At 40.9% G+C, this 25210-nt stretch overlaps 1 pseudogene across 1 annotated transcript; it reads right to left on the bottom strand.

Annotated features, from left to right (window-relative positions):
• Positions 1–24004: 24004 nt before the first annotated feature.
• LOC309864105 (small ribosomal subunit protein eS4 pseudogene) lies at positions 24005–24751 on the bottom strand (annotated as a pseudogene). The gene has a single exon. The product of its transcript is annotated as a small ribosomal subunit protein eS4 pseudogene (transcript).
• Positions 24752–25210: the final 459 nt, after the last annotated feature.

Below are 25210 nucleotides of genomic sequence, written 5' to 3'. Positions count from 1 at the left end.
CAGGAATGTTCCCTCTATCCCTATACTTTGAAGCGTTTTAATCAGGAACGGATGCTGGATTTTGTCAAATGCTTTTTCTGCATCAATTGAGAGGACCATGTGGTTCTTCTCTCTTCTCATATTAATTTGTTGTATCACATTGATTGATTTGTGAATGTTGAACCATCCTTGTAGCCCAGGGATGAATCCCACCTGGTCATAGTGGATATTCTTTTTAATGTGCTGTTGGATCCTGTTTGCTAGGATCTTGTTGAGAATCTTAGCATCCATATTCATCAATGATATTGGTCTAAAATTCTCCTTTTTGGAAGGGTCTTTGCCTGGTTTGGGGATCAGGGTAATGCTGGCTTTACAGAAAGAGTCTGGAAGTTTTCCTTCTGCTTCAATTTTTTGAAACAGCTTCAGGAGGATAGGTGTTATTTCTTCTTTGAAGGTTTGGTAGAATTCCCCAGGGAATCCATCAGGTCCTGGGCTCTTGTTTTTTGGGAGATTTTTGATCACTGCTTCAATCTCGTTATTAGATATCGGTCTCTTCAGGTTGTCGATTTCTTCCTGGTTCAATTTTGGTAGTCTGTATTTTTCCAGGAATGCATCCATTTCATCTAGGTTGCTAAGCTTATTGGTATATAACTGTTGATAATAACTTCTGATGATTGTTTCTGCTTCCTTGGTGTTAGTTGTGATCTCTCCCTTTTCATTCATAATTTTATGAATTTGGGCTTTCTCTCTTTTCTTTTGGATTAGTGTGGCCAATGGTTTATTGATCTTATTGATTCTTTCAAAAAACCAGCTTGTAGTTTCATTGATACGTTCTACTGTATCTCTGGTTTCTACCTCATTGATCTCAGCTCTAATCTTGATGATTTCCCTTCTTATGTGTGGAGTTGGTTTGATTTGTTGTTGATTTTCCAGTTCTTTAAGGTGTAGAGACAGCTGATATATTCTGGATTTTTCAATTTTTTTGAGGGAGGCTTGGATGGCTATGTATTTCCCCCTTAGGACAGCCTTTGCTGTATCCCATAGGTTTTGGACCGAAGTGTCTTCATTCTCATTGGTTTCCATGAATTGTTTCAGTTCTTCTTTGATCTCCTGATTGATCCAAGCATTCTTAAGCAAGGTGGTCTTTAGCTTCCAGGTGTTTGAGTTCCTTCTGAACTTTTCCTTGTGATTGAGCTTCAGTTTCAAAGCATTGTGATCTGAGAATATTCAGGGAATAATCTCTGAATTATTTGAGCCCTGATTTGTGACCCAGTATGTGGTCTATTCTGGAGAAAGTTCCATGTGCACTTGAGAAGAATGAGTATTCTGTTGTTTTAGGGTGTAAAGTTTTGTATATATCTATGAGGTCCATCTGGTCCAATGTGTCATTCAGTGCTCTAGTTTCTTTATTGATTTTCTGCTTCGATGATCTGTCTATTTCTGAGAGAGGCATGTTAAGATCTCCTACGATTAGTGTATTCATATCAATATGACTCTTTATCTTGATTAACAGTTTTCTTAAGTAATTGGCTGCTCCCATATGGGGACCATAGATATTTACAATTGTTAGATCATCTTGGTGGATAGTACCTTTAAGGATTATGTAGTGTCCTTCTGTATCTCTGACTACAGTCTTTAGTTTGAAGTCTAATTCATCTGATATGAGAATCGCTACCCCAGCCTTCTTTTGAGGCCTATTGGCATGAAAGATGCTTCTCCATCCCTTCACTTTCAGTCTGGGTGTATCTTTAGGTTCAAAATGGGTCTCTTGTAGACAACATATGGATGGGTCCTGTTGTTTTACCCAATCTGCAGTGCCGTTTTACCCAGTCCTGTGCCGTTTTATGGGTGCATTTAGGCCATTCACATTGAGAGTGATTATTGATAGATACGTTTTTATTGACATCGAGTTACCTTTGAAGTCTTTCTTTCTGTAGACTGTCTCTATATTTCTGTTCAATGCTATTCTTGGGATTTTTCCTCTTTTATAGAACCCCCCTTAATATTGCAGTGTTGGCTTGGTGGTTGCATAGTCTTTTAAGCCTTGCCGGTCTTGAAAACTCTTTATCTCTCCATCCATTTTGAATGTCAGTCTTGCTGGATAAAGTATTCTTGGCTGCATGTTCTTCTCATTTAGTGCCCTGAATATATCTTGCCAGCCTCTTCTGGCTTGCCAGGTCTCTGTGGACAGGTCTGATGTTATTCTGATGGGCTTTCCTCTATAAGTAAGGAGCCTCTTTGCCCTGGCGGCTTTCAAGAGATTATACCTACAATTAAAATTCCTCTATTTGACTATCAGGTGTCGTGATTTTTTTTGGAATGTATAATCTTGGGTGGAGACCATTCAGCCTCTAGTACCTGAACGCTGGTTCCATTTGCGAGATTGGGAAAATTTTCATGAAGGACTTGTTCCACTATATCTTCTAGACTTCTTTCTTTCTCCTCACCTTCAGGGATTCCAATAATTCTGACATTGGAATGCTTCATGGCATCATTTATTTCCCTGATTCTGTTTTCGTGGTTTCTAAGCTGTTTGTTCCAGGCTTCCTCCTGATCCTTTCTCTCTATCTGTTTGTCTTCCAGATCACTAATTCCATCTTCTGTCTCAGTTATCCTAGCTTTGAGAGAGTTTAGATTAGATTGGAACTCATTGAGAGCATTATGAACCTCCTTCCTGGTAGCTTTAAGCTCCGCCCTAACATTGTGAACATCCTGTCTGGTCGCTTTCAGTTTGGCCCTAATCAATTCCGTTTGGTCATCCATGGCTTTCTCCAACCTAGCTATTGCCTGGATAATTGTTAGCCTGAATTTTCTTTCCGACATATTGTCTATGTTGATAGCCGTTAGCTCTGTTGCAGAAGGTCCATCCTCTGTATTTTTCTTCTGTTGGGCATTCCTCCTCCTAGTCATTTTGGTAGGAGATGACTGAACAGATGTAGCTGGATGTATCAACTGTTGGGAGTTGGGAGTGCCCGGCTTGCGCCACCTCTTTCAGAGGCGGCTGTGGTTCGCGGGCACGTCTCAGGCACTGAGAACGGGGCGCAAGTCCGTAAGCACCAGGCTGGGCTTTTGTGCACCTCTGTCAGGGGAGAGTTTGGGGCCTGCGGCTTAGGCTTTGAAACAATGGCGCGGGTCAAAGAGCGCCGGCCGGGCCTTTGTAACTCAGGGGAGCATGAGGGACGTGCGCGCGAATCTCAAGCTTTGTGGTAGGGCTCGCGCATTCTGCCGACCATCCCCTCACAGGAGCCAGAACCCACGCGTTCTCGGGGCGCGCTGGCGGCTTAGGGACCAAGAGTTGGTTTCTCCGCCGCACTCTCTCTGCCTCGGCGCCGGGGAGGCTGTCCTGGGACCGGGGGCTTAAGCCCCTGTCCCTAGCCGCCCCGATTCCCACAGTTTACCCCCGCGATCCTTTGCTCTCTTGGAGTGCTTTCAACCAGTCTCCGAGTTAATGCTGGTCCCCAGACGCAGGGCACTCTCGCTCGTATTGGGGTATTACTTCCCAACTGGTCGCCTCTGGTGGCTCCCTCCCCCTTTGTTTATCTTCTGATATCAGTCCGCAGTTCCCACTCTGCTTTACCTGCCCACTGGCGTCTTCTGCCCCTGGAGAGATCCAGACGTGTATGATTCTGATCTCAGGCTGATTTCATGGGTGATCGGAGTTCTTTGGTAGGTAATCAGCTCACTTTGGGGTACTGGCTGAAAAGGCGCTTCCTCCTACTCCCCCACCATCTTGTCCCCCCTCCTGGTGACAGGATTTTTATTGTTAGAGGCAATATTATGTAAACAAGAGGGCTTTTAGAGCCAACAGAATAGGAACTAGAATTCTAGATCTGTCATGCCAGATAATGAAAGTGTATAAAGCAATTTGCACATAGCCAGTAATCAGAATTAATATTGATGATGATGTTGAAGAAGATAATAGGGATGATGAGGATGATGATAGTGAGGTAGTAAGTATAAATGGATATGGAAACAGATATGCCCTGGGGATTGAGCTGGGTGTTCTGTAGAAATTAACTGGTGGTCACCCTCTATAATAATGGATATATGAATGTAAAGACAAAGCCAGAGATGTGAAAAAACCTGTTCAACGACTCGCAGCTGCTAAGGAGTAGGGCTGGTATACAAGCCACACTTTTCCATGTTTGAGAGTGTTTCTTTCCTAGGTATGTATAATAAAATACATGTTTCTTTCTTAGGTATATATAATAAAAAAAAAATTTTAGCCACATTTTAAGCAGTGAGTGATATGGGTTCATTCTTTCTGCTTTGTGAAAACCATTTTTTTTTTCAACCAACCTGCGTATAGCATTTGAATTTTAAGAGTAGCTTTAAATTTCAATAACAACACAAAAGATGGCTTGTTAGGATGACAGGTTTACTAAGAAGGTTTGGGTATCTGAAGAATTAATAAAGAAACCTTTGATCTGCAGTTCTATTAAAACATATTGTCATGATGAAGTGCTTTGCTGATCCCCAGTGTAGCCTTGAATATTTTAGTGTTCTTTATTTATTTTTCTCAGTATGTACTTCAACCCTAGAGAAACTTCGCTATTTTCTTTATCCTCTGTATTCATTGTTCGACCTAGGAAACATTGGGTTCCTAATTCCTTTGTCCTTTGCTAAGCTGGAATCTAGACAGCTTATTTCTCTTATCTCGTTCGAACTCTATGGTGGTAGTTTTTCCGGTTTCTTATCGCTTTTTTGAGAAATATGACTAGTAGGATACTTTTTAAGGGAGGAGGGCAGAAGATAAACCAGCCTTGAGGGAAATTCAGTCGTGAAGTTTTGCCTCTTAGCAAAGTTGCACATATAGCAGCTGCCCGCTTGACAGTGGCCTTTCCTTTGAACTGGATCATCTGTCATCATGTCCTTATTAATGCCTGAGGGAATTGCTTGGGCATTGCTGCTATCCCAAACTTGTTCTTTTTCTTTCTGAGGAGTAGCTTCTTTTCAGGTGGCTCTATCCATGTTAGGCTCAAGAATGAACACTTAAGGGCGCCTGGGTGGCTCAGTGGGTTAAGCCGCTGCCTTCGGCTCAGGTCGTGATCTCGGGGTCCTGGGATAGAGTCCCGCATTGGGCTCTCTGCTCAGCAGGGAGCCTGCTCCCCTTCCTCTCTCTCTGCCTGCCTCTCCGTCTACTTGTGATTTTTCTCTATCAAATAAATAAATAAAATCTTAAAAAAATTGTTAAAAAAAGAATGAACACTTAATCTTTAAAAAAAATCTTTTTAAGATTATATTTATTAATTTGAGACAGAGAGAGAGAGAGAGAGAAAGAAAGCACAGGCAGGGGAAGAATCAGGCTCCCTGCTGAGCAGTGAGTAGATCCTAGGACCCTGGGATCGTGACCTATCTGAAGGCAGACACTTGAGGGACTGACTGAGCCACCCAGGTGCTCCACATTTAACCTTCTTGTGCTTTCTGTTGTGAAAGTTTACCTTTCAGTGTGACTTGCTGCCATTTAAGCTCTGCGTGAAAGTTATTTCCATCCATCCGAGGAACATTTATGGAGTGCCTCCTGTGTATGCAGCATCGGGTGAGGTGAGGGTGGTGGGTACAGCAGTGATACTAGCCCATTTCAGGTAGGGTTGCCAGATAAAATTAAGGGTGCTCAGTTCAGTTAGGATTTCAGGTGTTAAAAAAAATAGTTTTTTATAAGTATGCAAAATTTGGGACATATATTAAAACATTATCTGCTGTTGTTTAAAAGGAGGTCACAAGCCCCACATGGAATCACCTGTGCTAAGCCTACATCACCAAATTGAGTCTTAATATCTAAACTAATTGTAGTTTCAGGCTCTCCCAGAAATGTAATCTTAACCTGGAATTACCTGATTAGCCCTAGTGAGGTCTCTCATCTGAGAGACCCCTGCTCTCCCTTAAAGGAAGGTGACATTGCCTGAAACAATCTAGTCTTTGCTTATTCTGCACCCTTTGGCTTATTAAAGTCTTTCATTTTGAAGAGCTCTTTCGAGCTCCTTTCTATGTCCTAGATGGGATGCTGCCCAATTTATGAGTCATTGAATAAAGCCAGTAAAATCTTTAAAATTTACTCTGTTGAATTTTTTTAACACTGTTTATCTGAAATTTAAATTTAACCAACACCCTTTATTTTAATTCATTAAATCTTACCTTAGTTGTGGGAGACTAACATATAAATAATAACATGACAGTGAGGGTAAATGCTATGATAGGGGTACCCTAAAACATCCAGCTTTTACCTCTGTGGTATTCGTGGAGAAGATAGTCTGGCAGGGAATGAAGGGGCAGCCTGACAAAGGATATGTCTCCAGTCTGATGGGTCAGAGAGCTAAGATTGTAATAGTCTGGTGCTCGAGAGATGGGGAAAAATCAAACAGTTTTGTGACAACACTGTGCAATCCAACATGTAGATTAATTAAAATCCTTTCTGTTCCATCTCCCACCCCCAGTGACAATCCTTAAGAGAACCACTGGTGTTGACATTTTGGGTGCCTACTGGGTCATGTATTTATTTGGCAGTTTCGTTTCCAAGCCCTTCTGTCTCTAGCTATCAAAAGGATGATGAACAAATATTTATTTGCTCAATAAGTATAGTGCTAAAAATGCTGTATTCTGTTAATTTAGGAAGGATGGGAGAAAAGGCATGGGACAAAGTGTATAAAATAATCAAACAGCTTCCTGTTCACGATCAGTCAGTTGTGTGTATGTGTGTGTGGAGGGAGAGAACAGGGTGGGTTGGGGTGGAAGAAGGGGTTGGGGCTGGGAGAAGCAAGAACCAAATACTGAAAAGCCATGTTATTTCAAACAGTATTGGAAAGAATCAAAGGACCTTACAAGCAAAGGACCTGGGCTTTTGGGTCAGGATTTAGACTTGACACTTAAGTGTTAAGGCAGTGAAGTGGCTTTCATCCAGCAAAGTTTCCTGGAGAAAGTGACTGAGCTTGGTCTTTATGGTCTGGGATTTGTGTGGGTGTTAAGGAGGAGAAAAGGCACAGCTTCACAGGGAAAATAACATCTTCAATAGCATATTTCAGTACACTTTGTGCAGGGTGTGTGTGTGTGTGTATGTGTGTAGTATCAGTAGGGCTGGTTGGCATGAAGGTGAGACTGTGAGGAGGTCCATGATGACTCCCAGACTTGGAAGTGGAAAGGTTATTTTAACTGATTAGATTTCAGACTCAAGGAAAAAGCTAAAGCAATTCATCTTACCAAACAGGAAAACTGATAAATGGAGATTTCTGGGGCATGTTGGTAAAAGTAGGGCAAAGCTGTGGTTTGAGGTAGTATCTTGGATAATTCAAGGGCTGTCCTACTTTTAATTGAATTACTCAGGAATTCAGAAAATTGCTCCACAGAAGTTTTGTTCTTATAATCATATTCTGCCAGAGGCTTCCAGCAGGTGGTATATTAGGAAAATATTTACATAAAAGAAGATAAAGATTCATTTTATTTTTCTCCTAATCCATGTTATACCTTAAATGCTTTGTGGAAAATCCTTTTTGCCTGGCCCTCTTTCTTGCACGGAAACACAGGTCATGACCACTGGAAAATTTAACTGCAGTCTTCTGCCACAGCAAGAAAATACACTGTTTGTTGGGTTGGGTGTTTTATTAAAGATTTCTGCAGAGGCTGAATATCTTTATCTAAAATTCACAGAAAAGCCTCAGGCCAAGATCCTAAAAAATGAGAATTCTTTACTTGGAATCTTTTTAGTTCACTGTTGCTGCTTTTCTTTCTCTCTCTTTTCTTATAATTATTTTAGTATGGCTCTGTATTGTCACAATAATTTTTACCAACCTACTAATTTCATCCAGCCTTACTTAATTCACTACAGAAAGGGAAAGTGTTTGATTTTTTTTCTCTTTGTGGAAACCAGGAAGGGTGGGAGATTTACCTCTGAATTTTTTCCCCACCCTGAATTAAGAAGGAACAATTATCCTGAATTCTCAGGAGTAGATGGTGTGGAGAATCCAGGCTTGTTTCAATGGAAGTGTTTTCTCTGCATGTTGATGTCCCTTCTTGTAGGTTATCTTTATTGTGAAACCACAGACCTTGAAAGAGTCTCCAGAGGATGTCTAAGAATGGCTTGCTGTCTCCGGAAAGCACAGGTTGTCAGTGTGGTGGGAAGTTAGATTCTGGGCCTGAACAATCATTCCAAGAGGGTCTTTATATTTCCTAAATTTGAAAAGTTCTGTTAGAGATGGCATGCTAACTTTTGTGGTTGACCTTTATGGGCAGTCACTAAATCACACTTAAAGCTCATCACAAATCCATTTATAGCAATGTATGTTACCCAACAGGGTGTTCGTTCTTATCACATTCCACTTGCACACTTAAAATACGTAAAGGGTGCGTGGGTGGCTCAGTGGGTTAAGCCTCTGCCTTTGGCTCAGGTCATGATCTCAGGGTCCTGGGATCGAGCCCTCTCTGCTGAGCAGAGAGCCTGCTCTCTACCTATTTGTGATCTCTGTCAAATAAATAAATAAATAAAATCTTAAAAAAAAAAAAGATTAACAAAATTATGTAAAAATATACGTCCACTTTTCCAAAGGTTTCTATCTGTATTAGAGTTAAATTGCACATATCCATTTTTATATAGTTTTCTTTGGTAGTCTTACATTTACATAGATAAAGTTTACATAGATAAAGTTTGTATTTACATAGATAAAGTTTATGTGAAGTTGTAACCACTGTCTGTTAGTTCAAGCCTAAAAGCACTTTGACAAATGCAAATAGTTGAAGAGAAATGGTTTGGGGGGATTGTATAACCTAGATAACTACTTAAAATTTTTTTTCATGGGGAGATACAGCTGACCCTTGAATAGCTGACCTCCCACACAGTTGAAAATCCATGTAACTGTCGACTTCCCCCACAACTGACCAATAATGTAAACAGTTGATTAATACATATTTTGTATGTTATATGCATTGTGTGTGTATTATTTTTACAATAAAGAAGCTAGAGAAAAGGAAATGTCACTAAGCAAATTATGAAGAAGAGAAGATGGATTTATAGTACTGTCCTGTATTTAAAAAAACAAAAAACAAAAAACAATCTGGGGACATCTGGGTGGCTCAGTTGGTTAAGCGGCTGCCTTCAGCTCAGGTCATGATCCCAACAGCCTGGGATCAAGTCGTCGGGCTCCTTGCTGGGCAGGGAGCCTGCTTCTCCCTCTGCCTCTGCCTGCCACTCTGTCTGCCTGTGATTTCTCTCTCTCTCTGACAAATAAATAAAATCTTAAAAAAAAAAAAATCTGCATGTAAGTGGACCCATACAGTTCAAACCCATGTTGTTCAAGGAACAGCTGGAGTTCTTTGTGTCCAGTATGATGATAGAAAAAAATGATGAAGTTAGCCTTCAGCATCTTTAGCTTCTTCTTTTCTTGAGACTCCCTTCTTCTTCTTCTTCTTCTAATTCTTCTTCTTCTTCTTCTTTTAAACTTCATTTATTTGAAAGAGATACAGAGAGCATGAGCAGGGGGAGGAGCAGAGGGAAAGAGAGAGGGACAAGCAGACACCCAGCTGAGCAGAGAACCTGACAAGGGACTCCATCCCATTACCCTAAGATCATGACCTAAGCCAAAGACAGATGCTTAACTGGCTGAGCCACCTACCCTCCCCTCTCCTTTCAAGGGTCCAATGCCCCCCTGGTCTTCTGTATTCCAGTTTTCAAATTAGTGCCCCCAAAGGGTCCTAACAGCAATTATTTACTGCATAGTGTGAATAAGGTGAAAACCCAAAGGCTGCTTTAAGGGGCTATTACATTTCAAGCCCGCCTGCCTCCCTGCCTTTCTTTCTTTCTTTTTTTAATTAAAGATTTTATTTATTGGGGCACCTGGGTGGCTCAGTGTGTTAAAGCCTCTGCCTTCGGCTCAAGTCATGATCTCAGGGTCCTGGGATCGAGCCCCACATCGGGCTCTCTGCTCAGCAGGGAGCCTGCTTCCTCCTCTCTCTCTGCCTGCCTCTCTGCCTATCTGTGATCTCTGTCAAATAAATAAATAAAATCTTAAAAAAAACCCCGATTTTATTTATTTATTTGACAGACAGAGATCACAAGTAGGCAGAGAGGCAGGCAGAGAGAGAGAGGGAGAAGCAGGCTCATCACTGAGCAGAGAGCTTGATATGGGGCTTGATCCCAGGACCCTGAGATCATGACCTGAACTGAAGGCAGAGGCTTTAACCCACTGAGCCACCCTGGTGCTCCTCTTTCCTTCTTTTTTAAAAGATTTTATTTATTTTATTTTAGAAAGGGAGAGAATGAGAGAGAGCATGAGAGAGGAGAAGGTCAGAGGGAGAAGCAGATTCCCCTGGAGCTGGGAGCCCGATGTGGGACTCCGTCCTAGGACTCTGGGATCATGACCTGAGCTGAGGACAGCCACTTAACCGACTGAGCCACTCAGGCGCCCTCAGGCCTTTCTGATCATAGAATATGTTTAGGTATTTCTGGTGTCTCTGGACAAGTGAGGGAGATCCTCTGGGAACTGGGGAATCCTTGTAACCCCACCCCACGACTAGCTTTGCTTTTGTTCTTTTCTTTTCTTCTACCCAAGGTGAGGAATAGAAGATTATTGTGGAGTCCTGTTTACTAGCTCTAAGAATCTCAAAGTTCTTTCTGGTTCTGTAATAACAATCCATGTGTGCATATTGTTTACTAGATGACAGACATACTTCACCTATGTTAATGCACTTGATTCAAGATGATCCCATGGGGGATAATTATTATCGTCCAGTATACAGATGCGGAGACTGAGGGGTGACAAGGCTGAGTAACTTGTCTGAGGCAAGTCTGTGGTGCTACCTAGTGGGTGGAGCCATGTTCAAGCTGAACATTTTGCATAGGTGCCCCCCCCCCCCAGTAGCTAACTACTTGGATACCTTCAGTTTGTGCTCAGAATTGTTATTTTTATTATTTTGCATGGTTTCCACCATTTATTAAAATGTTTTTCACCCAAACTAAATATCATCTTTCAAGGACATCTAGTCTCAGTATCATTAATTGAATTTTTCACTTATGGAAGCCTACATTCTGTTAACTAGAAACATGACGTATTTAATTTTAACTTTTCAGGAAAGGCATTTCATACCCCACTAATGTTTTGTTTGTGGCTGAGAATGGCCCTTTCTGTATGATCTATTCTTGCTACTTCTGGTTTTGCTTTATATTTCTAAACCTTGTGTAGTAGACTTTCTGGACGTTATAGTAACGGAATTGTGTTTGTATGTGTGTGTGTGTGAGAAAGAGACACATACACACACACACCAAACAGGTGGTCACTTGCCATTTTACTGAAGCACAGATTTGAGTTTCGAAGCCTATAAGGTTGGTGTACAGAACCTGCATGGAGCATCCTGTCGTGAAACTGTCTTGTCCTACACCATGTCTCAGTGACACTTCATTTTTTTTTCTCTAAAACGGTATTTGCAGATTTGGGAATTTGAGAAGTTCTCATTCATCATTTTCTCACTAACATCACAAGGCAGTGTACTGAAATCACAGTTTTCAAATGCATTCTGTTTTTGATGGACTATTTTTCCTTCTGGTGTACAGTTGCTTTTTTGCTGTTGTTTTGTTCTAAGTAAACTTTTATAGTAGTGTATTAATTTGCTCAGGCTGCTATAAGAAAATACCATAGGTTGGTAGCTTAATCGACAGACATTTATTTCTCATATTTCTGGAGGCTGGGAAGTTCAAGAAAGAGGTGCTGCCCATTTAGTTCCTGGTGAGAGCCCTCCTCCTTGTTCGCAGATAGCCAGCCACCTCGCTGTGTCCTTACATGGCAAAGGGAGAGCGATTGCTGGTATTTCTTTTCATAAGGGCACTAATCCCATCATGAGGGCCATACTTAATATGACCTCATCTAAACCTAATTACCTCCCAGGGGCCCTGTTTCCAAATACCATCACACTGGGGGTTAGGTCTTCAACATAATGAATTTTGGGGAATACAATTCAGTACATAGCACATAGCATACAATACTACCATAAGTGTATACTTGTAAGTATATAAATTATAAATACATAACTCAAAATATTTTCACAGGGTTAATCAGCCCCGCTCAACTTTGTTTCATCTGAAGGACAAAGGTGCATACTTCTAATCACAGCTTTCATTGTGAGGATACTCTCTGGTGCTTGGATGGACACTAAGCCACTATAATTTGTTTGGGTCTAGCTTTGGACTAGTTAGATGCTAAGTTATATCTTGATAAGAAATTGCTAAGAATATCCTGTATATTAGAATTAAATTTCTTGAGGAAATTGCCTCTCATTCTGCCTCTTTTATCTAGACACCATGTAAGTCAAACTTGTAGTTGAAGGGCTATATGGGTGCTCCCAGGCTGGCTCTACATGGAGCCATTTAAGGTTATTTGGACTTGGTGAGTCTCTGGGTACCTTCAGATAGATAGTTTGATGATTTGTCTTAGTGTTTCCATAGGAATTAATGTTGGGGAGTTGAGTTTATAATAATGATTATAAACTCACACACACCCTCAAAACAGTGATTATGAAGAGAGATGTCTGCTTGTCTCCCTACCTTTCCTAAAACTGTCAGAACAGTGAGACTGTTCACTGATATAAGCCTGGAGCATTCTTTGTATTTAGTATTGCCATTGCCAGGATCCTTCCTCTAAAATAGTTCTTTCATCTTTTTCTTGTGTCCATTTGAAAACCTAAAGTTTTTCAAATGATCAACATCCTCTTGGTCAGTTTGCTGTGGTATACCAGCAGAGTTGATTATGAAATTCAAGGTAAGGATGCTGGCTCTTGATGGATGTGGCCCCAGATATCTCTGTGTTAATCCCATTAAGTGATATGTATAACATAGTGATATGTATTCTCCCAAAGAGGAGCTACTCTAATAATATGTTTTCTAAAGAACTTTGATCTCATTTTAAAATAACACATTGGAACCACTTTGGACTTTGGAAACTACATGTTCATACCTGTAGAGTTGCCTTTCCTTCAAAAGTATGTTATTTGTGACACTTTATTTTTAGCATTATCTTTTCTTAAAAATATTGGTCCTAATGTATTTTTATAACTTGCAAGTTTAGACTTCTCTTTGAGTTTTGTTTTTAGATTTGTTATCACACAGTCCATGTTTCAGCCTCCAGGAGAAAAAAACAAATTGAACAACCCAGTATCCTCCTACCAGGTAGCTTTTTGGATTTCTGGGACTTGAAAGGGTGCTTCATGTTGATTAAAAGTGTGTTCTTGTAGTCTCTATTAACCAAGCACTAGATAATTATTAGGAACATCTTCTAGGAGTGACCGAGCTTTCCAGGGGTGGCTGATTCATTTTGGGATTGCTGCTGAGATGGTCATTAAGAAATACCAGTCAGTGAGGAACAGCATGGCTGCCTGTTTGGCTTTGAATCAAGCTCATTTCATTTCTCCTGGATTAAAAAACCCAGCGCACACACACACACATACACACCCTCAAAACAGTGATTATGAAGAGAGATGTCTGCTTGTCAACAGTCTAGGCTTCAATCAGCGGCTGCTCAGTGGACACCATTCAGTGGACACCACTGACACTGTCAGTGGACACCATTCCTAGAAGCCATCTCCACCCACCCTCTGATTCTCTTGACCCATCTTGGCTCCATGGTTGACAACAGGTTTGCTGTTGGAGCTCTGTTTGATCTCTTGTCACTAACTATACCTGTGGTTAATATTGATAGTCTTGCTGATTGAAGTACTTGTGAACAACCATGGTTGTCCCATGCTCATCAGAGGTAGGTAAAAAGAAGGCATTCAGTGATGTTTTTCACTGTGTATTCGGAGATCTGAGACTTTTTAGCTAAATAATTCTCTAGCAACAGTCAACTTCTTTGGGATGAATAAATATGGCAATTTAGATGTTTATGAGCTACTGTAGATCTTTTCTGCATTGTGCTTTGAAAAATATGTTTTCAGATTATCTTCCTTCCCATAGTTCCTAAATACTTAGAAATAATTGATTTTAGATGATTAAACATAGCTTCTCCAGCTTATTTAGAGTGTCATCTCAAATCACATTTTTCGATTTCAAAGAAATGAAACAAAATTTACATTTTGAAGTAGTTTGTCATTAGCCAAGACAATAATCTGCTTGGGTTTCTTTTTTTTTTCTCTCTATAGACCACATTGGAAGTTTCTACTTAGAAATTTATGCATTGTTTTCTCTCAGAGGAGTTTATCAGTACGCAGAAGGTAAGAAGACAAGTTAGTTTGACTTGAGAGTGTCTCTCACTTGTTACAGGAAGGGAGGTGCTGGGGGGAAGCTGGCTAAATCATGGCATCTTGATAGTGGATCTTAAACTCGACCACATCACAAGTACCTGATATAAAAATTTTAATTTGTGGATCCCACTCTCAGAAACTCTGATTCATTAGGTCTGGCAGGAGGGGGGTCTTAGCCATCTTTACTTTTTAGCAAGTACCTTGATAACTCCAATGTACATGGTCCAAGACCACACGATATGAAATACTGATCTAAGTCCTCTCATTGGAACGCAATGTAAGATTCCTGAAGCAGGCAAGAGGACAAATCGTTGTGAACCGTATTACTGTAATTGAAAGAAAAAAACCATTTTTTAATTTTTATTTTTATTTTTTAACACATAATGTGTTATTTGGCCCAAGGGAATGGTCTGTGAATCATCAGGCTTACACACATTTCACAGCACTCACCATGGCACATACCCTCCCCAATGTCCATAACCCAGCCATCCTATCCCTACCTCCCTACCCCCAGCAACCCTCAGTTTGTTTTGTGAGATTAAGAATCTCTTATGAAAAACTGTTTCTTTAGATAAAAGGTTGTAAACAGGATGTCTTGGGCTGGGTTCCCTAATAGCAGAGCCTGAGACTGGCATTTGGGTATGTGTTAGTTACTGGAGTGGTCTCAGAAACAAGAGAGTAAGGGAAATACGATAGGTCCAGGCAAGGAGCTAAGCAAGGCTGTGGTCTCTGCTAGAGGCCGGCTTTAACCTGATCTCATGAAGAGCTCTGCAGATGATTTGTACCACATAGCTAGTCCTGCCTTGAGGAAAGGAGACGAGTCTTTTGTATCTCGCATCAGTCACTGGTTAAAAGCTGCCCTGGGATGGATGAGTGATATAATCTACTGGCTAAGATTAGCTCCTATTTTGCAGACGGCAGTTGTCCTGGGAGGAAGCCTCTGAGCTCTTTGTAACCAACACTCATGGCAACAGGGGGATGTCAGGTAAAAGGGATTCAGGAGGGCACTGTCCGCATCCATTATGTGATGACAACGTAAAGTCACATGAGAGATTTTTCACAACACGGCCCCTATTCTTGGTCACCCTGGCCACTCTGGCTGTCGTACATTCCTTGATAAGCTTGCTGTGCTTAAGATGCTTTTTACAATTATAAGGGAAAGCATGGACAGCAAACATACTTGGATTTTTGTTGTTTAACATTTTTCTTCCTGTGCTTAAGTAAGAATTGTCATCCTGCAGCAGAGTGTAGAAAATATGGCAACATGCTTTGTCTATTTTGTTTTCTGTTCTCCATAAGAGAAACAATGACTTCAAATATTGAATTATAGATCCTCAGACTGTAGTGAGATCTTAATGTGTTTTACTCAAAACTTCATTTGCAGATGATTCTGTCTTATGCTTCTTGTAAGGATATTGCTTGTGGGGAATGTTCCCTTACTTTGGACTTTCACCGACAAATATGATGTTCTAGAAATTATTGAACTGGTTGTCATTGGTTACTTGGCTTTATTAAATAGAACAGCCTCTTCTAAACTGTGTTCTGTGGAACATTAGTACTTTTGTGTTCTATAGAAAGTAAGTTCTATGGTCAAATGATTTTAGAGGTTCTCTATTTACTACATTCTTCTCTAGGAGATTCACAAAACATTTTGGCCTATTGAAGGCTTGAAATATCCTGAAGGAAGGAAAACTGCTTACCTTCGTTTAACCTACTGTTTCTTAATCCTGTTTGCTCATGGAGGAGCCCCTTATCATGGCTGCTTCCTTCCTTTTCATTTTTTCAGAATATATATTACCATCTTACAGAACTAATGTTCTGTTGAGCGTAGGTCGGGGAATACCAAAATAATACTTTATTCTTCGTCGTGTATTATCAGTGCATTGGTAAGCAGTAAAGAGCTGGCTGTATGCTTGTAGTTTGTAAAACCAGCTGTGACAGTTGATCTGCATGCAAGGCAAGTACAAAGCAGATTTGGGGGGTCAGCGTTGTCTCTGGAGAACAAGGACAAGTTATTTGTTTTCCATCCCGAAGGGGCCATAAAAACAGTAACATATTTAATGAAGCCTCACCATGGACATATTACTCTCCATAAAACATTTTATTTAGCCTAACCTACAATTACTTAATGGAAAGTGAGTTTCACAAACAGCTAGTTCCTGGCCTCAAATGTTCATTAAGCGTCTCTTCTTTTGGACTGACTTTGCCAGGGAGAGTCATGCAAGATTAAAAAGCTAGAATATTAAAAATTCAGCCAGACACACTAGGGCTTCCCTGATGATAACAACCATGGTGTAGTGTTTCTGAATTCATATGGATTCCCATGTTCTCAGCAAAAGATACCCTGTCACTTCCCAGCACACTTTATTTAACAATGATTTGGATTCTCACGGGTATGCGGTGTTTCCTTTTTGCATAGACAGACCAGACCCTCAGTGAGTTGTATTTTTCTAAGGAATTTTGAATTGTAAGAGACAGAAATGAATGAATATTTATTTACAGGAAAAAGAGTGAATACTTACATTTTGTATAACATTAGAAAGTTTACAGAGAACTCTCCTCCTTCCTCAACTATTGCCTTCATTCTTACAAAAATCCTGTGAGAATGGCAGTATTATAGGTGCCACAAAAGTGGCCAAGGACTCTTGGAAGGCTGGCCAGAGCAGCCTTATAGAATTCAGCCTTAGTTGCTATTCATGTTGACTGTTAGCCTAAGTGACAGGCTCTCCTAGATTTGTTTTCTTACAACATAAGAGAATTCTAGAAGGAAATCAAGGAAGATTTTTCCCACATTTGCTCTGACTTTCCTCACACTTAATTATAAACCAGTTTATCATTTAGACCAAGCCACAAGTTACCACTTCTTAACCCATTGCTTAGCCATAGTCCCTTCTTGGTTCATGAGAGGTGGTAAGATTCTGGGGTACGTGTGTGAGTGTATGTGCATGCAAAATATATAGAAGGTGGTAGAGGATGGAGTAGTCAGAGTCCATGTTTAGACAGAGTCCTGTATTCCTTGATGAGGAATGTGGATTTTCTCTTACAGGAAGCTAGAGGTGTCTAGGATCTTGGATGCCTTGGGCAGGATAGAAGAGTCTGATAACACAGATGCCAGTGACGAGGCCAGTACATGAATAGAGTTCACATGATGAGGGTCTAGAAAATGGATATGGGTGAGGTGATGGAGCAGATTCCCAAGGTAGAACTGACTGGTCTAGATGATATATGTAAGGTTTCGAATATGAGTGGACTTCAGTGCTATTGTCAAAAAAATATGGGGGAGAGAACTGGGTTGGTAGGGTGGGGGTGGGGAAGAATCAAGAAGATAGGAGTCACTTTGGGACTTGATAAGTTTGAAATGAGATATTTAGAAAGCAGCTTGAAATATCAGTCCAAATTTCAGGGCAAGGAAAGAAAATCTGAGACTTAGATCTAGAGTTCAACAGTGGATAAAGCCCTGTGCATAGAGAAGGACATCCAGGAAGAGTGTGGTGTTCATGAGCCCACACAGCTCAGGTATGTTAGAGATGTCGTATGTTATCATTCATAAGTCAACTTCACTTCGTACTGAGCATCCCTTCATTTAGTCTGGAGGGAAGCTTAACTTCATTTATTTGAGTTTTCTTTCTTCTTAGGCAGTGCCAAGCAGCAGGATGCAGAGTGGATATCTGGTGCTTGGTCATCTTTCCAGGCAGGTTACTGCTAGGGCTGCCACCCTTCCTACCAGATCCCTTTTCCTCCTATGGCTATGCCATGTGATGCTGCCTGGGGTTTTGTCTGCCTAGCCTAAACTCCACCCTGTCCTTCCATTTGGAGTTTTGCTGTCAACATTATGGGAGAATGGGGGAGTGTGGCTGTTCTTGGACTCTCTGGTATTTCTCTTCATTCCTCTTCTACTTTTGCCCTAGGGATATTTTTTTCTAGGGCAGAGAAGAAAGGAAAGATGAAGCCCCCTCCATATTGCTTTTCACACTCTCTCCCATCTTTTCTCCAAACCACTGAGTTCCATTAAATGCTTAAACATGTTTTTTGGGGGGAAAAAAGCCAGAAGGACTTGCTGGTTATTTCTGGTTTTGGTCCTGATGCATGCCTTCTGGAAGTCATGGTGTATCAAGACTGCTACCAGTCTGAAATGGAGGAAGGAAACAAACAAATACAAAGAGAAAAAAACTCTTAATATCTGAAAATATCATCTAGCCACAGTGTTAAAGTAGAAAGCGAAAACAGGCAGGCCTGTGGGCTCCAGAGTAAAGAGCCAAGAGAGAGCAGAAAGATGGCATCCAAAGGAGAAGCCAGAAAGCTTCTAGAGGATGCAACAAAACAGCATTTCCAAATGCCAAGTCAAGGTGCTGCTCCAGTTCTGATGATAGCTAGATATTCCAGAGGAGGGCAGGTAGATTCAGAGCCCAGGGTTTTAGAGTGTGTTCGTGGCCCAGCCTGGCATTGGGAAGAGGCAAATCAGTTGGGTTGGGTTCCAATGGAGCCGCTTTCACCTTGTGCATCATTACGTCAGGCTGCTTACCATGTTATCCTGCTCTTCGCTGTTTCTCTGATGGTTTCCTTCCCTGGACTGTAAGTTCTTTGAGGGCAGGGCAGTGCACTTCACATTCTTAAACCCGCGGCCCTTAGCACAATGTCTGACACATTGTAGATTCCTTATTTGTATTTAATGAGGGACTAAGAGCCAGAGTTTTCTAAGGGGGTCATCATTTTGTATGTCCAGCAATAGGGCTGAAATAATCCAAGGGCTCAGAGTAACTTACCTCTAACATTGTGTTTGGCCAAAGCAGGACATCTGGGTTCTGTGCTGGTAGGCCTAGTAAACTGGTTTCCTTATTTCTAGTAATGATGGTTGACACCATTTGTAGCTGTTTGTTTAGGTCCAGTGGAAGGAAAGATAGAGTTTAGACATTTGCTATTTTTATCCCCTCATTTGTACCTTAATGTAAACCTTGGGGTCATAATATATTTAAGAAAAAAATTAAATTATGGATGCAAGTAAGAAACAAGTCAGTTCATCACTAATCTCTATACTCTGTGCACACGGCACTGAAAGATATAGGCATACAAAGAGAAAGGGTCCAAATATATAGGTCTTTTTTGTTTTTTTAAAAAATCTCCTACTGTAGTAGAGGCGAATAAACAAGTAAAGAAATAGCTATAATTCAGAGCACCTGGGTGATTCAGTTGGTTAAGCGTCTGCTTTCAGCTCAGATCATGATCCTAGGGTCCTTGGATTGAGCCCCGTTTCAGGCTCCCTGCTCAGCCAGGAGTCTGTTTCTCCCTCTGACTCCTCATGCTCGCTCTCTCTCTGTCTCAAATAAATTAATAAAATCTTAAAAAAAAAATAACTATAGTTCATGAAAAAACAAAACTGCAAGTGTTGAAAAAATAAGGAAATGGAAGAGAGGGAATTTTCCAATTCTCTTAGGTATCCCAAATAAAAGTTACTTCAATGAATCTTGCAAAGTAGAAAGACACTTAATTTTTATAGTATACTAAGCTTTTGCAAAAAAATAAGATCTTCAAAGCACAAAACAATAAAATGTAAAGGCAGGGTCTAGGTTATGCCAATGGTTTCTTTCTCAGCAAAGAGGAAATGTGTAAGGAGGATAGAGAAGATTATTGAAGAAGAGCCAGGACTCACTGTTTCCATTTATGTAAAAGTGTATGATTTTTGCCAAGGAATTACACACAGCAGACTGACTCCTTTTTTAGCTTCTAAACCCAAGTTGGAGAGGTACATGGTTTGGAACCATTTCAGCGTTGTTTGAAGTTGCTCAGGGACCCTTAGGTGAAAGGTGGTGTGTAAATCCAAATAAATACTCTTGTTATTTCATTATTGTTGTGATGAGTTATGTTGTCAGGAATAAAGGCTGTTGGAATCAGACTGGGAGCACGAAGGGGTTGTGTAGTCAACTAAAGATTGTATTTCACAGCTGTAAGTGCCCAAAAGAACTTCTGGCAGAAGATCATCAACTGTAAATTTATAGCCTGCACAGGCGTCCAAGCTTTGTTAAAAAAAAAAAAAAAAATCTCCTGAGAATATGTTATTTTAAATGTCTGGTTTCTATTAGACTCTTATTTATGTATTTTTAGTGTGCAGAGAGGTTGTAGAAGGGGCTAAAAAAGAAGGAGAGAATATCAAAAACACTTTGAAGGACCTGTAAATTTTTCTGTTTGTTTTTTCCCCACAACAAGCCCATTTTCAGGTTCCTTATGAAACTAGCCATTTGAGTTGAAGCATTAGTGAAGTCATACTTATTGAGTGCCAGCTTATTTATTGGGCTAGGACTGGTGCTTTGGGGGCTATAGAATAGATGTCTAAGGTTAATCCTTGCCTTTTTGGAATGTCTAGCTGGAGGAAAAGGATCAATGTATGAAAAATAGAGAACCTTCCTTAAGGGGAGGCTGTCTATCACTGAATGATGGGATGTGTGGTTGGGAGTATCTGGTTTGGAGAGGGCAGGTTAGAGGCTCACATGAGGTCTGAGAGGCCCTGCTGTTAGAGAAACAGAAATGATCCTTAAGGGGGAAAATTCCCCTTATGTGTTGTAACAATACAACCACCAGAGTAAGGGAAGAGACACAGAAATGCTGCTTTACCTCCCAGGAGGTAATGGGAGCTTCCTCCTTGGTACCTGAGGGTCAAGAGCATGCCTTGGCTTTGACTCCTCAAAGTGAGGATGTGTCCAGGGCTAAGAGAAGGGTCTGGCCACGGAGGAAAGCAGACACTAAAGCTGGGAGCTCATTTCTCCAGGGTCCCTTGTTCTTCATAAGCTGTGGAATTCAGATCACAGAGCCAGCAGCCCCTTACTTACCCCCAGTCACGACCCCTTTCTGAACTTAGTGGGGCTGTCTGAGGGGTGACAGCCCATGAGTGGTGTCCTGAAAGTTTTTTGTTGGGGGGATGTGGGCAGTTGCTTAGCTTTATGTTCTCCCAGATTGGTATTATTTGAGAGGTCTGCCCATGGCAAGAGCACTCCAAGCTGGTTAGGTAGAACTCTGTGCCAGAGCCAGATGCCTAAGGTGGCACATTTGTACCTCATTCAGGAAGATTTTCTTTTTCTTTTTAAATTTATTTTTATTTTATTTAAATTTTTCAGCATTCCAAGATTCATTGTTTATGCACCACACCCAGTGTTCCATGCAATACGTGCCCTCCTTAATACCCACCGCCAGGCTCACCCAACCCCCAACCCCCCTCCCTTCCAAAACCCTCAGTTTGTTTCTCAGAGTCCACAGTCCCTCATGGGGTTTGTTTCCCCCTCCAATTTCCCCCAATTCACTTTTCCTTTCCTTCTCCTAATGTCCTCCATGTTATTTCTTATGCTCCACAAGTAAATGAAACCATATGAAAATTAACTCTCTCTGCTTGACTTATTTCACTCAGCATAATCTCCTCCAGTCCCATCCATGTTGATACAAAAGTTGGGTATTCATCCTTTCTGATGGCTGTGTAATATTCCATTGTATATATGGACCATATCTTCTTTATCCATTTGTCTGTTGAAGGGCATCTTGGTTCTTTCCACAGTTTGGCAATTGTGGTCATTGCTGCTATGAGCATTGGGGTACATATGCCCTTCTTTTTGCTATATCTGTAAGATTTGCTTTTTCAGGGTACCACCCCAAAAGGGCAACAGGGCTATATAAACAGAAAGACACTGAACTTGCCAGTGGTCACTCTGTCTGAATGAGTCTGATGTGGGGCTTGATCCCAGGAATCTGTCTGCTCACACAGCCTATTGGGTGGCTGGAACATGCCCCAGTGGGATTTTGAGAGTCTTTAGGAGGTACCTGATGTATGCCCTCATGAGCAAGATCATTCGGCACTCAGTTTACACGTTTCAGACTCCTGCCCTGCTCTGATATGTCCCTGAAGGCATGTCCATGTCTTTAAGCACCTCAGTCTTCCTCTGGATGCCACTCCAGTGTGCTGGAGCTCTCCCTGTGCCCAGGTGGGGAAGGGACAAGGCCAGGGATTTCCCCACTTTCAGGACATACTCTGTCAGTGGGATTCCAAGACAGAGCTGTCTGGGCTGAGTGCCCCTACCTAGTTCTTAGTGAATTAGTTCCTGTGTTTTTTGCTTATACAGTTGACCTTGGAACAATGTGACTCTCCCAGAACTTAGCTACCCACTGCCTGCTATTGACTGAAAGCTTTACTGATAGCATAGTGAATTAGCACATTTTGTATATGTATTATATGCTGTGTTTTTACAACAGAATAAGCTCGAAAAAACAAAATGTTTTTAAGAAAACCATAACGAAGAGAAAATGCATTTACAGTAGTGTATTTATTGCTAAACCTCCACGTGTAACTGTACAACCTGTGCAGTTCAAACCCATGTTGTCTAAGGGTCAGCTGCACTTCCCTTTTCCATAACTCTCAAGCAGGAGTTCAGTGGGTATTTGGTATGAGAGCAGTTTTAAGGCATAGCCTGTATACTGGGTGCAAGGTGGGCTGTCCTTGCTTTCAGAGGACTAAGACTCTACTCCTGGGTCCAGTTGACTTTGTCTGAGTCTCTTTTCATTGGGCTGCCCTACTTAGGAGGCTCCTCACCCCCTTATCCACCTAGTTCACTGTCAGCCCCTTTGATTTTATTTATTTATTTTTAAAAAGATTTTATTTATTTGAGAGAGAGGAGAGAATAAGCACAAGCAGGTGGAGTGGGAGAGAGAGAGAAGCAGGCTTCCTGCTGAGCAGAGAGCCTGATACAGGGCTTGATCCCAGGACTCTGGGATCATGACTTGAGCCAAAGGCAGATGCTTAACTGATTGAGCCACCCAGGTGCCCCTAAGCAGTGAAGGACATAGCTGGGAGCTCACTTTTCTTTCTGAGAGAGAGAGAGAACCAGGGCTACCTTTATTTTTGAAAATTATTTATAAATTAATGTTTCAATTAAAGTAATATATGCATTAAGGTTTGAAATGAAAAAAATGAAAAATACAGTCATTTACTCTATTGCATTTAATCCCAAATCCTAGCCCCTAGAAGTGAAAACTGTCACCTAGTTAAATATGTTTATATCACACAATTTATGTGTGTGTATAATTGCATTTATTTTATTTGCATTTAGAGAGGTATAATTGTCATATAACATTATGTTAGTTTCAGTTGTACAACGTAGTGATTCAGTATTTGTATACATTGTCAAGTAATTACCTCAATATTCTAGTTACCAACTGTCACCATATGAAGTTACAAAATTTTTTTTCTTGTGATTAGAACTTTTAGGATTTACTCTTTGGTGACTTTCAAGAATGCACTACAATATTTTTGACTATAGTCACCATGCTGTATATTAACATCCTTGTGGCTATTTATTTTATAATTAGACATTCATACCTCTTTACCCCTTTCACTAATTTCACTCATCCCCTGACCCCCTCCCTTTTAACAACCATATTTGTATCTAAAGATGTGCGGCTGTATCTCATTGTGGTTTTGATTTGCATTTTCCTGATGATCGCTGATGTTGAGCATCTTTCCTTCCTTCCTCCCTCTTTTCCTTTCTTTTGTGCTGTGTATTATCTAGTTAAGTATAAAGACTTAGGAGCACCTGGGTGGCTCAGTGGGTTAAAGCCTCTGCCTTCGGCTCAGGTTATGATCTCAGAGTCCTGGGATCGAGCCCCATGTACAACTCTCTGCTCTGCAGGGAGCCTGCTTCCTCCCTGCCTCTCTGCCTACCTGTGATCTCTGTCTGTCAAATAAATAAATAAAATCTTTAAAAAAAAAAGTATAAAGATTGAACCATATCACCTAGAGACCATTTTACCCATTGCTATATGGCCACCAATCTCTCTGTCTTCAACAGTGGGTGAGGCAGATACCCTTTCCATGGGGAAGAGAAATCCATGATTTGTTGCCTTTGCCAATAACAAACGTGTTGGAGATCTGGGTGGCAAGGCTGTTGCCAGTGGCATCTTTCACATGAATTATATCAAAAGAACCAGGATGTCCCTTTCTTTTGGTGATCACACCAGTACTTCCCAGGTTAGCACCCTAATAACCATACACAGATTACCAGTATCAAACGTGATGAAATCAGTAATCTTACCAGTCTCCAAATCAGTCTGAATGGTGTCATTCACCTTAATAAAGGAATACGAATAGTGGGTGGTGCAAGTATCATGGGTCAGATGAGAGATTCCTTTTCTCCTAACAAAGATCATTCTTACTTTGCACAACTTGTTCTTGGCCTCCTCAGGTGTAATCTAATGAACAGCAAAGCAACCCTCGGTGACATGGATCAGATGGAAATTCTTCCCACTCTTGTCAATGCTGATGACATTCATAAAACCAGCAGGGTAGGTTGCATCAGTTCAGACCTTGCCATCAGTCTTAATAAAAACACAGCATACTGATCATCCTTACCTTATCTCCTGTTAGGGCATACTTAAGTCTGTTCCTTAGGAAAAAGAAGAGAGGGAGACATTCCCTCAGCTTATGGGGACCAATAGAGGGATGAAGGGCAAACACAGCAGTCAGTTTACCCGGCATCCAGTGCTTTGGAGCTGGTACATGATTCAGATGCTTCTTGGGAACATGAGCCATGGCTGCACTAGGTATGAAAAAAAACTGTTGGGCATCTTTTCATGTGTTTGTTGGCCACTGTATGCCTTCTTTGAAAAAAATGTCTATCCAGATCCTCTGCTCATTTTTAAATTAGATTGTTTGTTAATTTGCTCTTGAGTTATAGGAGTTCTTTATATATTTTGAATATTAATCCCTTATTGGTATTTTGTCTCTTTTGGTGTGTTGGCTTTTCATATTGTTGATGGTTTCCTTTGCTGTGCAGAAGTTTTTTAGTTTGATATAGTCTCATTTGTTCATTTTTTGCTTTTATTGCCTTTGCTTTTGGAGTCAGATCCAAAAAATCATTGCCAAGACCATTGACCATGTGTTCTTTTAGGAGGATTTGGTTTCATGTCTGGCTTTAAAGTTTTCAGTTCACTTTGAGTTAATATATGCGTGTGGTCTAAGATAGTATTTCAATTTCATCCTCTTGCATGT

Source organism: Mustela nivalis, assembly GCF_964662115.1.
Source record: "Mustela nivalis genome assembly, chromosome: 5".
NCBI lineage: Eukaryota > Metazoa > Chordata > Mammalia > Carnivora > Mustelidae > Mustela > Mustela nivalis.
This window is presented reverse-complemented; position numbering and strand designations above follow the sequence as displayed.